Source organism: Eulemur rufifrons, chromosome 30 (assembly GCF_041146395.1).
Source record: "Eulemur rufifrons isolate Redbay chromosome 30, OSU_ERuf_1, whole genome shotgun sequence".
NCBI lineage: Eukaryota > Metazoa > Chordata > Mammalia > Primates > Lemuridae > Eulemur > Eulemur rufifrons.
Window position 1 is genome coordinate 62,276,417 of NC_091012.1, and position 17,085 is coordinate 62,293,501.

General features: G+C 35.5%; 1 protein-coding gene across 3 annotated transcripts in view; it reads right to left on the bottom strand.

Annotated features, from left to right (window-relative positions):
- The window catches only part of ATG4A (autophagy related 4A cysteine peptidase), a 54,806-nt gene that overhangs the window by 37,463 nt on the left and 258 nt on the right, over positions 1–17,085 (bottom strand). The window lies entirely within an intron of this gene.

Below are 17,085 nucleotides of genomic sequence, written 5' to 3' on the forward strand. Positions count from 1 at the left end.
TAGTCAAATTCATAGAAACAAAAAATAGAATGATGGTTGCCAGGGACTGGGGGAAGAAGAAAATGAAAGTTGTAGTTTACTGGGTATAGAGTTTCAGGTTTGCAAGACAAAAAAGTTCTGGAGATCTGTTTCACCACAATGTGAGTACATAACGCTACTGAACTGCACACTTAAAAATGTTTAAGATGGTAAATTTTGTTTTGTGTTTTTTTAACCACAATTAAAAGATAGATAAAAATAAATAAGTATACCAATGGGGGTAAGGGTCAGGGTGATTTTACTCATTGTTAACTAGATTTTTACTGAAAGAAAGGCTATAACAAAATATCCATATTTTCTTTAGTAACCATTTATATATTCTGGTTCCAAGAAAAGATAGATTAGATGTACTTTTCTCTATTCCTCCCACTAAGTACAGCAAAAAACACTGGGCATTATAAATACATAAATATATACATATCTCATACATCTCTGACAGGTAGGGAAAAGAAGGCAATCTCGTGGCTAGGAATCACAAGACTCAAGTCACAATATGGCAAGGAGTTCCCTGGGTTTGGTTTTTGAGTAATATATCCTGAACCTGGTGATGGAGAAGCCAGAAATCCAGCAATGTCAACAGGGACAGATAAAAACTAAGTCTCTCAAAAAACTGGCTACCTCTAACCAGAAAGAGGAAAGGGATAACCTAGAAAGAAAGAACACTTTTTGACAATAATTGCCCTACCCCAGCCAAACACCACAGAAAAAAATGCAATCCAACCCCCACTCCCATCAGCAAAGATCAAGTAGGAAGCCTAGACTTCCACTTTTATCAGGCTTTAAATAGTTAAACATCCCCTTCCCCTTCTCCCTGAGGTGGTTTCAGAAAAGGCTGAATGGGGATCTGGGACATTCATCCTTGCCAGGTAGTAGTGAGTCCCCCAGCATGTTACTGTAGTGGAAGCTTCTCTCTCCAAGCCAGGGTGGGGTTAGTGGAGGCCTAGTGAGGATCCTTAAATTCTACCCCTGCCCAGTAAGAATGGCATCCCTATCCCTACCCTGGGTATCAACAGATGGTAAGTGGGGAACCTTGACTCCCACGCCCTCCTGGCAGTAATAAAGCCATGCTCCACTCCCTCATCAGAGTGGTATCAGCGTAGGCCTGCTAAAACGGAAGACTGAAATGAGATTCAGAGTCTCATAACATAAAATGTCCAGGATACAAAAGAAAATCATTCATGATACAAAGAACCAGGAAGATCTCAACTTGACTGAGAAAAGACATTCCACAAACACCAACATTGAGATGACAAAGATATTGGAATTATTCAACAAGGAGTTTAAATCAGCCATTTTAAAAATGCTCTAAGAAATTATAAACATGCTAGAAACAAATTATTTTAAAAAACAGGAAGTCTCATCAAAGAAATAAAAGACATAAAGGAGAAGCAAATGGAAACTTCAGAAACTGAAATATATAATAACCAAAATGAAAAACTCACTGGAAGGGCTAAACATCAAAAAGAAGAGATTGAGGAAAGAATCCGTGAAATTGATGATAAAATAATGGAAATGACCAAATCTGAACAACAGAGAGAAAATAAACTGAAAAAAAAAGTGAAAAGAGCTTCAGGGGCAATATGAGAATTTAACAATACATTAAATATGCATGTCATCAGAGTTCTGGAGAGAGAGGAGAAATAGCGTAGGGCTAAAGAAGCATTTTTTTTTTTAAAGGCCAGCTCATGCCTAAAATCTCAGCACTTTGGGAGGCCAAGGAAGGAGGATCACTTGAGCCCAGGAGTTCAAGACCAGCCTGAGAAACACAGTGAAACTCCATCTCTACAAAATAAAATAAAATAAACTAGCCAGGTACGGTGGCACATGCCTCTAGTCCTAGCTACACAAGAGGCTGAGGCAGGAGGATAGCTTGAGCCCAGGAGTTCAAGCCTGCAGTGAGCTATGATCATGCTATTGCACTCCAGCCTGGGTGACAGAGCAAGACCCTCAAAAATAAAAATAATAACGGGTGAAAACTCCAAAATTTAAAAAATTTTAATTAACTTTTAAATTGGCAGATAAAAACTCTATATATTTATGGTATATAACATGATGTTTTGATATATGTATACATTGTGGAATGGCTAAATCAACCTAATTAACATGAAAATCTTCCAAATTTGGCAAAAAACATAAACCTACAGATTCAAGTTGAGCAAACCCAATAGGATAAATGCAAAGAATTCCATATGAAGACCCATCATAATCGAATTCTTGAAAACTAAAGAAAAAGAAAAATCTTGAAAGCAGTGAGAAAGAAGTAATACCATACTTATAGAAGAAAAACCATTCAAATGAGAGCAGATTTTTAAACAAGACCTATGGAATTCAAATGGAAGTGGCATATTTTTCAAGTCCTGAGAGCAAAGAACTACCAGCCCAAATTTCTGTATCCAGCAAAAATATCCTTTAGGGGGAAATCAAGACATTCTCAAGTGAAGAAAAACTAATAATTTGCTGCCAGCAGACATACCTAAAGGAATGGATAGCTAAATGAAGTTTGTTAAATGGAAAGAAAAGATAAAAGAAGGAATCTTTGGATATCAGGAAGGAAGAAAGAAAAACAGAAAGAGTAAAAAACATTGACAAATATAATGGACTTTGCTTCTTTTTCATTGTTATCTAAATTATATGTTTGATAGCTAAAGCAAAAAAATCATAACCTGTCTGATGTGATTCTGAAAATATGTAGGACAAATATTTAAGAAAATCATATTATAAATGGGGGAGGGTAAAGAGACTTAAAGGGAGGTAAAGTCTCTCTAGCAGAGTATTTATCTGACTATAATGGAATCAAACTAGTACTCAATAACAACAAAAAAGTTAAGTTTACAAACATTTGGAAATTAAACAACATACCTCTAAATAATCCATCCATTGGTCTAAGAGGAAATCTCAAGGGAAGTAAAAAAATACATTGAACTGATTGAAAATGAAAATACAACATATTGAAATATGTGACATATGAGCAAGATGGCAGAATAGGAAGTCCCAGCTCTTGTTCCTCCACAGAAACACCAATTTAACAATGATATATTGAGCAAAATACCTCTATAAGAATTCCAGAATTCAGTTAAAGAGTTGCAGTACCCCAAGTGAGCACAAAATTGAGAACTGCCACATTGAAATAAGTAAGAAGAGCAATCTCACTTTACCTGCATCAGCCCCTCCACCAAGCCAGCATAGCCCATCACCAGGAGATAACACCCAAGCCCGCAACTTCAGAGGGGAAAACAAAGAATGTAGAATGCTCTCAATGTTCTGACTTTTTGGAAGGGTGCCTGAGGAACTGGTTTCTATCTTGCCCCACTCAAAGCACTGACAGAACCAGCATATTTTGGCTGCCTGATGGTTACTGAGAATAAAGGAAAGCAGTGGGTGGCTTGCTCTGGCCAGTACAGCTCAGCACTGTTAGGAGAAGGTTCACAATTTGAAGCTTCTTCCTTGGGAGGTAGGGAGACAAGTGCAGTGTACGTTGGCATTCCAGCTTTTCCCCGGGTTACCTGAGGTACTCATATATATCTTGGCTGACTTGGGATGCTGATGGGAAGCTAGCACACACTGGGTGCCTGGTGGCCACTGAGAACAAAAGATACAGTGAGGCAGTTTGCTACTGCAGAACAAGAAAACCTGTAGTGTTGTAGATACCAGAGGGAGCAAGTGATGATAAGCTCCTGAAAAAGAAAATGGTAAGCCTCCATTTGAGAAAGTACCTACACAGGCCCAGAGAAGTCACATATCCCCAAAAGGTTTCAGAGGCCCCCAAAATCGCCAGATGGGCTGACTGGTGACAGTCTTCCCCTATACGAAGCCATTCCATAATCACTGGAAGAGGTGGCTGGTGTTTACAATGTGCAGATCCCAACATAAACTTAAGAGACACATGAAGGAAGAGGGAAACATGACCCAGACAAAGTAACAAAATAAATCTCCAGAAACCAATCCTAAAGAAACAGAGGGATTTCAATTATCTGACAAAGAATTCAAAATAACCATCAAAAAGATGCTCTATGAGCTCAAAAAACGATGAACGAACAAAATAAGAATATCAGCAAAGACCTAGAAAACATAAAAAAGAACAAAACAGAAAATTTGGAGCTGAAGAATACAATAGCCGCACTGAAAAATTCACTAGAGGAATCAACAGCAGATATGATTGAGCAAAAGGAAGAATTAGTGCACTCAAAGACAGGTCATTTGAAACTATTCAGTTAGAGGAAAAACAACAAAAAAATGAAAAAGAATGAAGAAAGCCTAAGGGACTTATGGGACACCATCAAGTGAACAAATACATGCATTTGGAATTTCAAGAAGGAAAAGGAGTGGGAGGGAGAGGAAGACAGAGAAAGGGACAGAAATATTATTTAAAGAAATAACATTTGAAAATGTACCAAATCTGGGAAACGAAATGAACGTCTAGATTGAAGAAGTCCAACATACTCCACGTAGGATAAACCCAAAGAAATTCATACCAATCATCAACATAATCAAATTGTCAAAAGTCAAGAGAGAAAAGAGAATTTTGTCAAAAATTTTGTCAAAAATTGTCAAAAGACAAGAGAGAATTTTGAAAGCAGTGAGAGAAAAGTGACTCATAATGTACAAGGAAAATCCCATAAAATTATCAGTGAGTTTCTCTGCAGAAACCTTGCAGATCAAAAAGGAGTGTAATAACATATTCAAAGTGCTGAAAGAAAAAAAAAACTTTCAATAATGAAGGGGCAATAACAACTTTCTCAGATGAACAAAAGCACCAATAGACCTTCCTTACAAGAAATGCTAAAGAGAAATGTTTATCATTTGAGTTGAAATGGTAAGATGCTAAACAGCAAGATGAAAGCATATGAAAACATAAAGCATAAAGCTCACTAGTAAAGGTAAATACATAGATAAATACACAATACTGTAATACTGTAATAGTGATGGGTAAATTGCTTTTAATTTTAATATATAAGTTAAAAACAAAAGTATAAAAATAACTATAACTATAAAATATGTTAATTGATACACAATATAAAAAGGGTAATTTGTGACATCAATAACATAAAATGTAAGGTGGAGGGATGTGAAAGTGTCAAGTATTTATATGCAATTGAAGTTGGTCTCAGCTTAAAATAGGTTGTTATCACCATAAGCTATTTTCTGTAAGCTCCATGGTAACCTCAAAGAAAATACCTTTAAATGATGCACAAAAGAAAGTGAGAAAGGAATCAAAGCATGTCACTATAAAAAAAAAAAAACAATGAAACACAAAGGAAGAGTGCGAGAGAAAAAAAGAGGGACAAAAAGCTACAAGACAGAAAACAATTAAGGAAATAGCAATAGTAAGTTCTCCCCTCTCAATAATTACTTTAAATATAAATAGATTAAACTCTTCAATCAAAAGGCACAGAGAGTGGCTGACTTTTTTTAAAGAAAACAAGATCTAACTATATGCTGTCTGTAAGAAACTCACTTTAGATTTAAGGGCACATCTAGGCTGAAAATGAAAGGATAACAAATTATATTCTATGTAACAGGTAACCAAAGGAGAGCAGGGACAGCCATATTTATATCAGATAAAATAGATTTTAAATTAAAAATGTTCAAAAGAGACAAAGAAAGACATTATATAATGATAAAATCGTCAAAATACCAGGAGATATAACAATTATAAATATATATGCATCCAACATCAGAACATCCAAATATATGAGTCCAACATTGATAGAACTGAGGGGAGAAATAGAGAGCAACACAATAATAGTAGGAGATTCCAATACCTACTTTCAATAATGGATAGAATATTCAGACAGAAGGTCAATAAGGAAACAGATGACTTGAGCAACACTATAGACCAAATGGACCTAACAGACATATACAGAACCTGTCACCCAACAACAAAATATACATTCTTCTCAAGCACACTCAGAATGATCACATGTTAGGTAACAAAACATGACTTAACATGTTTCAAAAGATTGTAATCTTACCAAGTATATTTTTTAATCACAAAAGAATGAAACTAAAAATTAATGGTAGAAGGAACACTAGAAAATTCACATATATGTTAAAATTAAATAATACATCCATAAACAACTAATGGGACAAAAAAGAAATCAAAAGGGAAATTAGAAAATATCTTTAAACAATCAAAACCAAAACATAGCATAACAAAACTTATGGGATGTAACTAAAGTAGTACTAAGAGGGAAGTTTATAGCAATAGAGTCCTACATTAAAAAAAAAAAAAGAAATATCTCAAGTAAAGTAACTTTACACCTCAAGGAACTAGTAAAAGAAGAACAAACTGGCTGGGCACAGTGGTTCATGCCTGTAATCCTAGCACTTTGGGAGGCTGAGGCGGGAGGATCACTTGAGGCCAGGAGTTCAAGACCAGCCTGGGCAAAATACCGAGACTCTGTCTCTACAAAAAATAAAAATAATAAAATTAGCCAGGTGTGGTATGGTGGTACACACATGTAGTTCAAAAAAAAAATAAGAAGAAAAACAAACTAAGTCCAAAATTAGGAAATAATTCTGATCAGAGAGAAATAAACAAAACAGAGACAAGAAAAAGAAAAAAACCGACAAAACAAAGAGCTGGGTTTTTTTTAAAAGATTAAAAAAAATCGACAAAACTTTACCTAGATTAACTAAGAAAAAAAGAGAGAAGACTCAACAAATAAAATGAGAAATGAAAGAGGAAGATTACAACTGATGCCACGGAAATAAAAGATTATAAGAGACTATTCTTAACAATTATAAGCCAACAAATTGGATAACCTAGAAGAAATGGATAAATTTGTAGAAATATACAACCTATCAAGACTGAATCACGAAGAAATAAAGACTCTAAGCAGACCTATAATTAGTAAGGAGACTGAACCAGTAATCAAAAACCACCCAACTAAGAAAAGCCCAAGACCAAATGGCTTTCCTGGTGAAGTCTACCAAACATTTTAAGAAGAACCAATGCCAATATTTCTCAAACTATTCCAAAAAATTTCAGAGGAAGGTACACTTCCAAACTCATTTCATTAGGCCAGCATTACCCTGATACCAAAGCCAGAAAAAGAATACTATAGGAAAAGAAAGCTATGGGCCAATATGCCTGATGAATACAGATTCAAAAATCCTCAAGAAAATACTCGCAAATCTAATTCACAGCACATTAAAAGGATCAAACACCATGAACAAGTGGAATTTGTCCCTGTGATGCAAGGATGGTTCAACATATGAAAATCAATGTGATATACACATTTACAGAATGAAGGCTAAAAAAATTACATGATCATCTCAACAGATAAAGAAAAATTATTTGACAAAATTCAATAGCCCTTCATGATAAAAACACTCAATGAAGTATGAATACAAGAAAAGTACCTGAAAATAATAAAGATCATATATGAAAAGCCCACAGCTAACATCATAATAGTGGAAAATTGAAAACTTTTCCTCTAAGATGAGGAACAAGAAAAAGGATGCCCGTTCTCACTACTTCTAGCCAACACAGTACTGAAAGCACTACTACAGCAATTAGGCAAGAAAGACAGAACAAAACAGAACAATAGGCAACTTTTGCAACTGCTTGCAAAAACAGAGCAATTGAGCAAGAAAAAGAAATAAAAGCATTCAAATTGGAAAGGAAGAAGAAAAATTATTTCTATTTGCAGATGGAATGCTCTTTCTCATATGTAGAAAACCCTAAAGATTCCACACAAAAAAACTGTTAGAACTAATAATAAGTTCAGCAAGATTGTAGGATACAAAATCAACATATAAATATCAGTTGTATTTTGATATGCTAACAATATACAATCAGAGAAGGAAATTAAGAAAACAGTCTCATTTATAGTAGCATCAAAAAACAAAATAGTTAGGAATAAACTTAACCAAGAAAGCCAAAGATGGGTACACTGAAAATTACAAAACATTGCTGAAAGAAATTAAGAAAGACAAAAACAAGTGGGAAGATATGCCATGTTCATTGATTGAAAGACTTCATATCATTAAAATGTCCACACTACCCAAAGTGATCTAAAGATTTGATGCAACGCTATCAAAATCACAATGACATTTTTTACAAAAATAGAAAAAAAATCCTAAAATTTATATGGAACCACAAAGAACCCCAAATAGACAAAATAATCTTGAGAAAGAAGAACAAAGCTGGAGGACTCATTCTTATTGATTTCAAAACATATTGCAAGGCTACAGTAATCAAAACAGTATGGCACTGGCATAAAGACAGACATATAGACCAATGGAACAGAATAGAGAGCCTGACAATAAACCCATACATATACAGTCAACTGAGTCAACTGATCTCTGACAATGGTGCCAAAATATACAATGGGGAAAGGGTAGTCTCTTCAACAATAGGTGCTAGGAAAACTATATAGCTACATGCAAAAGAATGAAATCAGACCCTTATTTTATACCATATGAAAAATCAACTTAAAATGGATGGCAGACTTAAACATAAGACCTGAAACTGTAAAATTCCTGGAAGGAAGCATAGCAGAAAAGCTTCATGATATTGGTCTTGGCAATTACTTCTTGTATATGATGCCAAAAGTATAGGCAACAAAAGGAAAAACAGATAAGTGGTACATCAAACTAAAAAGCTTCTATGTAGCACAGGAAATAGTCAACAGAATGAAAGTCATCCTACAAAACAGAAGGAAATACTTGCAAACCATATATCTGATAAAGGGTTAGTACTCAAATTATTTAACTCCTATAACTCAATAGCAAAAAAACAAGAAAATCACCAAATAATCCAATTTAAAAATGGGTAAAGGAATTGAATAGACATTTCTCCAAAAGAAGACATATAAATGGCCAACAGATACATGAAAAGATGCTCAATATCACTATTCATCAGGGAAATGGAAATGTCACAATGAGACATTATTTCATATCTGTTAGGATGGTCATTATCAAAAAAAACAAGAAATAATAAGTCGGCCGGGCACGGTGGCTCACGCCTGTAATCCTAGCACTCTGGGAGGCTGAGGTGGGCGGATCGTTTGAGCTCAGGAGTTCGAGACCAGCCTGAGCAAGAGCGAGACCCCATCTCTACTAAAAATAGAAAGAAATTATATGGACAGCTAAAAATATATATAGAAAAAATTAGCCGGGCATGGTGGTGCATGCCTGTAGTCCCAGCTACTCGGGAGGCTGAGACAGGAGGATCCCTTGAGCCCAGGAGTTTGAGGTTGCTGTGAGCTAGGCTGACGCCACGGCACTCACTCTAGCCTGGGCAACAGAGTGAGACTCTGTCTCAAAAAAAAAAAAAAAGAAAGAAAAAAAAAAGAAATAATAAGTGCTGGAAAGGATGTGGAGACATTGGAACCCTTGTGTACTGTTAGTGGGGATGTAAAATGGTGTAGTTGTTATGGAAAACAGTATGGAGTTCCCTCAAAAAATTAAAAATAGACCTACTATATGATCCAACAATCCCACTTCTGGATATGTAACCAAAAGAATTGAAATCAAGATCTTGAAGAGATATTTGCACTCCTATGTTCACTGTAGCATTATTCACACTAGCCAAGAGGTGGAAACAACCTAATGCCCATCAACAGCTAAACTGATAAAGAAAATGTGGTATATACATATAATGGAATATTGTTCAGCCATAAAAAGGAAGAAATACTGTCATATGGTACAGCACGGATGAACCTTGACTACATTATGTTAAATGAAATAAGTCAGAAGGGCAAATACTACATGATTCCACTTGCATCAGTTATCTAAAGTAGTTTTGTTCATAGAAACAGAAAGTGAAATGGAAGTTGTCAGGAGCTTGGGAAAGGGGAAATGGGAGTTGCTGTTAAATAACTATAAAGTTTGAGTTATACAAGATGAAAAAATTCTAGAGATCTGCTGTACCACATTGCACTTATAGTTAATATTGTACTCTATACTTAAAAGTTTGTTAACAACTAGATCTCATGTTATGTCTTTTTTCTTACCACGATAACAAATAATGGATATCATCAAAATTAAAAGCTCTTGCTCTATGGCAAAGCCTATTAAGAAGATGAAAAGACAAGAGAATATTTGCAAACTACATATCTGACAAAGAACTGGTGTCTAGCATAGATAAAGAACACTCAAAACTCAACAGTGAAAACAAACAATATAATTAGAAAATAGGCCAAAGATAGGAAGAGATATTTAATTGAATAAGATTTAGGGATGGCAAAATAAACACATGAAAAGATGTTTCACATTATATAATGTTCACATTATTAGCCATTAGAAATGCAAATAAAATCACAATAAGATATCACTATCTACCAATCAGAATGGCTAAAACTTAAAAAAAAACAGTGACAATACCAAATGCTAGCAAGGATGCAGAGAAACTGGATCTCTCATACACTGCTGGTGAGAATGCAAAATGGTACAGCCACTTTGGAAAAATAGTTTGTCAGTTTCTTTTAAAACTAAACATGTGCTTACAATACCACCTTGCAATCACTCTCCTAGGCATTTATCTCAGAGAGATGAAAATTTACATGTACACAAAAGCCTGTACTCAAATGTTAACAACAGTTTTATTTATAATAGACAAAAACTCGAAATAACAAAAGTCCCTCAATAGATGAATGGATAAACAAACTGTGGTATATCTATATTGTGGAATATTTCTCAGCAATAAAAGCTACTGATATCAACTTGAATGAGTCTCAAGGGTATTATGCTAAGTGAAAAAAAAGTTGGAAAAGGTCACATACTTTATTATCCCATTTATAAAAACTCTTAAAATGACAATTACAGAGAAGGAGAACAAATTAGTATTTGTTAGAAGTTATTAATGCTGGAGGTAGGTGGTGAGTATGACTATAAATTACATTTGCAAACAATAAAAAATCCATGGCAAGGGGTTTTCAAGCCAGTTGCTCAAACCTTTGTCTAATAAGTAGTGGGAATGGAGAAGTTTCATGCTGGATAACTTAGAACCTATTCCTGCAACTGTCATGCAGTTAATTGATTTACACATACCCTGTGTAAGGTGGCCTCAAATTGCTTTTCACTATAGAATATATTCAGTTGTGTTATGAAAAGAATGTTTGTGTTGGGTAAAATATTTAGTGATAATTAGAAACAAGAAAACGGGGGGAAATTACCTCTCTCTGCACTGTCCAAAATGATAATCACTAGCCATTAAAGCTATTTAAATTTAAAATGATCACAATTAAATGAAATTAAAAATTCAGTTCCTAGACACATTTCAAGCACAATAGCCACATGTGGCTAGTGGCTACCATACTAGAACAGTGTAGACATAGAACTTTACCATCATCACAAAAAGTCCTATTGGATAGTGCCGCTTTAGAGCCGCGGTCCCCAACCCCCGGGCCATGCCCCAGTACTGGTCCATGGCCTGTTAGGAACCGGGCTGCCCATTACCACCTGAGTTCCGACTGCCCCGCCCCATCCCCTGTCCATGGAAAAATTGTCTTCCATGAAACCGGTCCCTGGTGCCAAAAAGTTTGGGGACCATTGCTTTAAAGCATGAACATGTCATTTCCCCACAATCATAGGTAGAGTGAGAGCCCTAAGAACTCTGACAACAATTGGTATTGCATTAACTGTGCTTTGCATTGACATATTATTCAATTTTCAGCAATATTTAGCAGTATGTTGCAGTGGTTCAGTGCTAGGGCTTTGGTTTAGAATAGGCCTGGATGTCAATTCTAGTTCCAACCTTTATTAAATTGCATGACCTTGGGCATGTTATTTCACTTCTCTGTACCTGTTTTCTCATTTTAAAAAAGGTAGGGGCTGGGGGATAATAGTACCTACCTGATAGAGTTTTGTGAGGATTACATGATATAAACTCAATATCTGACGTGTTCTATAAATGCTAGTTATTATTAGCATTATTGTTGGAGTCAAGAAGATGAATTTGGCTTGTTCTAGGACCTAGAAGCCAGGTGAACAGTGGAAAGGCCAATAGGAAACATTCAATTATATAAGCAACAAGGGAAGGAGACCCTAACAGGGCCCCCATTGACTCATGATGGACATAAACAGCAACCACATCGTCCTATATAATTTGGGGCCAGCAACAAAAGAAAAGAGACCTTGTCCTTTGAGATCTATTTGTCTTCCAGCTTTGAAAAGGTCAAAGGGTACCTTACCCTTGGCCTTAAGGGACTCAGAATTGAAGGTTAACCACCATGACATATCAAATAAACTAAAAGCACAATATACTGTTTATAAAAGAAGATTATACAAACAAGTCACTCAGCAGGAGAGGTACTTGGAGTTGTTTTCCCAGCTGTTTCTAGCAGTCAGATCCAATTCCTTGACGTATTATTATGGTGAAATGGCACTATACCCAATCCTTTCTGAATACCACACAATAGGCCTACTGTACCTCCATAATTAACTGGATAAATATTTATTGAGTACCTACTACATACAGGGCACTTTTGCTCTATAGCAGCCATCAGCAAACTATGGCTGGCAGGTCAAATTCAACCCATCTCATGGTTTTGTATGGCAAGTAAGGTAAGAATGATTTTTACATTTTTAAATGGTTGGGAGAATTGCCCTCAACCACTATTATGGAACACTTAATGGCTCTGGAAATTAACTTTTGCTGCAGACTTGATAACCAAAAATTACAAGGCAAAACAATGCTTATATGTGAAACTTACACGGTAGTAAAGTCATTTCAACAATTAACGTTGTCTGAATCACAAGTAATGTAAAGATGCTTTATATACTTCCCATGCTGTCCCAAGCCAAAATAACAAAACCACAATGAGACACTACTTTACAACCACTAGAATGCCTGTAATAAAAAAAGATAGACATAAATAAGTGTTGGTAAAGACGTGGAGAAATTTGAACCCTCAAACAATTGCCGGTGGGAAGGTAAAATGGTACAGCCACTTTGGTAGAGTCTGGAAGTTCCTCAAAAAGTTAAACATAGAGTTATATAACCCAGAAGTTCCAGATATATACCCAAGGGAAATGAAATTATATGCCTGCACAGAAACTTGTACACGAGTGTTTATAGCAGCGTTATTCATAATAACCAAAAGGTGACAGCACAAATGCCCATAAACTGATGAAAGGATAAACAAAATGTATTATATCCATAAACTAGAATAGTATTCAGCCATAAAAAGGAATGAAATACTGATACATGCTGCAACATGGATGAACCTTGAAAACATTATGCTAAGTGAAAAAAGCCAGATATAAAAGACCACATACTATATTATTCTATTTATATTAAATGTCCAGAAAATGAAAACCTATAGAAACATAAAATAGATTAGTGGTTACCTAGGGCTGAGGGTGGAAATGGGGAGGACTAAAGATAGGCATGAGGTTTCTTTCTGGGGTGATGGAATTTATTTAACATAAAAATGTGGTGATGGTAACACAAGTCTATGAATATTTATAGTCATTAAACTGTACACTTAAAAATAGCAAAGCTATTACACAAAGTCAGAAATCAGTTCAGTAGTTGTCAAGAGCTGGGATTGGGGGGAGAGAAGTGACCACAAAGAAGCATGAGAGAATTTTTGGGAGTGATAAAAATATTCTATATCTTGATTGTGGTGGTGGTTCCATAATAGTATATATTTACCCAAGTACATTGAACTTTCCACCTAAAAAGGGTAAGATTTACTATGTGCAAATGACACCACAATAAAGCTGACTTTTAAAAAAAAATAGTTAAAACAAGAAGCAATATCTCCATTCCCATACAAATTTGCAGTATATGTGTGTGTATATTATATATATATATATACATATATATATATATTCCAAGTTTAAACTACAGGCCCAGCAGTGGTTTTTGGACTTTGAGGCAAGTGCAAAGGATATTTCCATATTCCAAAATGCACTTAACTGTGCAATTGAGCAGCTTTTACCAAATCTTCAACTGGAATTTATTAACCTGCAATGTAATGACATGCTAAAAGGCAATATTAAGAGAAGAATCTAATAGAATTCTATTCCAAGCCATGGATATGCTTATTAAAATCATATGCTTGTGTACCCTTGATAGTATATGATGAGAATGGCACTTCACCTCTGTAGACTTCCATCCAAAAACATAACCCCAGTCTAACCATGAAAAACACATCAGACAAACTCAAATGGAGGGATTTTCTACAAAATGCCTGACCAGTATTCCTCAAAACTACCAAGGTCATCAAAACAAGAAAAGTCTGAAAAATTGTCACATACCAAAATAGGCTAAGGAGACACAATGACTAAATATAATGTGGTATGCTGGATGGCATACCATCCAGAGATAAACTAGTAAACTTGGAAAAAAGTATAGGGTATAGTTAATAGTAATATACCGGTGTGGGTTTATTAGTTTTGACTAATATAGCATAGGATGTAAGATGTTAATGATAGGAGATTCAGCAAATGGTGCGGGGACAATTTGGATATCCACATGGAAAAAGATGAACTTAGACCCTCACCTCACACCATACAGAAAAATTAACTCAAACTGAATCATAAACTGAAATGTAAGAGATAAAACAACAAAACTTTTGGAAAACAACATAGGAAAAATTCATTGAGACCTTAGATTAAGCAAAGGCTTCTTAGGTACAACACTAAAAGCATGGTCCAGAAAAGAAAAAAATGAAAACTTGGACCTCATCGAAATTCAAAACTTTTTACTTCAAAAGACACCATTAAGAAAAGGAAAAGACAAGCAGAAGACTGGAAGAAAATATGTATATATCATATACCTGACAAGGATTGTATCTAGAATATATAAACAATCCTTATAACTAAGCAGTAAGAAGACAAATAATCCAATCTAAAAATGGAAAACAGATATAACAGACACGGCCGGGCGCGGTGGCTCACGCCTGTAATCCTAGCACTCTGGGAGGCCGAGGCGGGTGGATTGCTCAAGGTCAGGAGTTCGAGACCAGCCTGAGCGAGACCCCGTCTCTACTAAAAATAGAAAGACATTATATGGACACCTAAAAATCTATATAGAAAAAATTAGCCGGGCATAGTGGCGCATGCCTGTAGTCCCAGCTACTCGGGAGGCTGAGGCAGTAGGATCGCTTAAGCCCAGGAGTTTGAGGTTGCTGTGAGCTAAGCTGACGCCACGGCACTCACTCTAGCCTGGGCAACAAAGTGAGACTCTGTCTCAACAACAACAAAAAAAAAAGATATAACAGACACTTCATTGAAGAAGATATACAAATGGCTAATAAGTTCATGAAAAGATGCTCACCATAATCAGTCATTAGGGAAATACAAATTAAAATCACAATGAGATATCATTTCACATCCACTTAGAATGGCTTTAATAAAAAACACAGTAAATAAAAAAATGTTGGCAAGGATGTGGAGAAACACAGGAACCCTCATACATTGCTAGTGGAAATGGTGCTGCTACTTTGCAAAACAGATACACGGTTTCTTAAAAAGTTAAATACATATTTTCCCTATGACCCAATAATTCCACCCTTAGGTATCTACCAAAGAGAAATAAAAGTGTATGTCCACACAAAGACTTACATACAAATGTTCTTAGCAGCACTAGTCACAATAGCCAAAACCTAAATGTCTATCAACTGGGGAGTAGACAGGAAAAAATGTGTTATATCCATAAAATAGAATACTATTCATCAATGAAAAGTAAGAAAGTACTGATACATGCTACAATATGGATGAACCTCAAAAATATTATGCTAAGTGAAAGATCCTATTCACAAAAGACCACACATTGTATGATTTCATTTACATGAAATGTCCAGAATAGGTAAATTTATAGAGACAAAAGAGTATATTAGTGGTTGTCTGGGGCTGGGAGTGAAAATGGGGATTAATTGTAAATGGACATGAGGGATCTTATTGGAGGAATGAAAATGTTCTGAAACGGATTTATGGTGATGGCTGCCCCACTGAGTAAAGTCACTAAAAATCATTTAATTATGCACTTGAAATAGACAAATTTTAGAATATATAAAATGTATCTCAATAAAGCTGTTCAAATGCAAAGAAAATGGTAGGGGAAACTGGGTCAGTGGTATGCGGGAACTCTGCACTAATTTTGTAACTTTTCCATAAATCTAAAACTATTCTGAAATTTTAAAAACTTTATTTAAATAAAAATTTAAAAGTATATGTTCCTGGATTGACATCAGTATTTGGCAGTACCTATCTGTATAAAAAGATATTTTTAAAGACTAAATAGATAAAATCTTACTACAAATCAGCATTAACAGAGGAACATTTGGAATCAATTTTGATGATAGGGAACCCTAACTTTGAGCCCCAATTAAGCAAAATGTTATCCCCCCAAAAAGAATTCCATTCTTCTCACTTGTAGTCCTGTATCACAAAAAGGTACTCAATTATTATTATCATTATATTTTGAATTTCATCACTAAATATTTGTTGAAATTTGTTTTCTCTCTTGTCATATAAGTACCTACAAAATATCCTCAATATTGCCTTTTGGCCCACAAAGCCTAAAATATTTATTATCTGGCTCTATACAGAAAGTTTGCCAAGCCTTATTTCTACACCGTAACAGGATAAACATAAACACATTCAGTCTCTTTCTTGAATATATTCTTATCATTACCTAGTTTTGGCATAATGCCCTTCTGGATATGCCTTATAAAGGACAAGCCTTGCATCGCTTCTGCTATGACACCATTTGGGATTTCCATAAAAAGAAGCACTATTAGCTTAATAGTTCTAGCAAAGCCTCGATGTCATCGTTAATATCATGATATTAAAGTGCCAACAACACATCCCAGTATCCCTAAGATGACCCTCATCAGGTTGTGATGTCACCACGTTAGGACTCACCAAGGTCTCTTAGATATCAAGTGGCTCCCACAGCATCACACCCTGCCTTTGGCATCACCCTGGCACATCACCTTAGTATGGTGTCATATGCTATCACTGCTGTGGCAGAACCGTACCCTGATGCCACTCCGCCGAGATGTCAGAGTAATTGACCCTACTTTTTTCCACTCTCTGGGCAGTGGCAGACAGGGGGAGGGTAGCCACAGTCACCGGTTCTTGCTC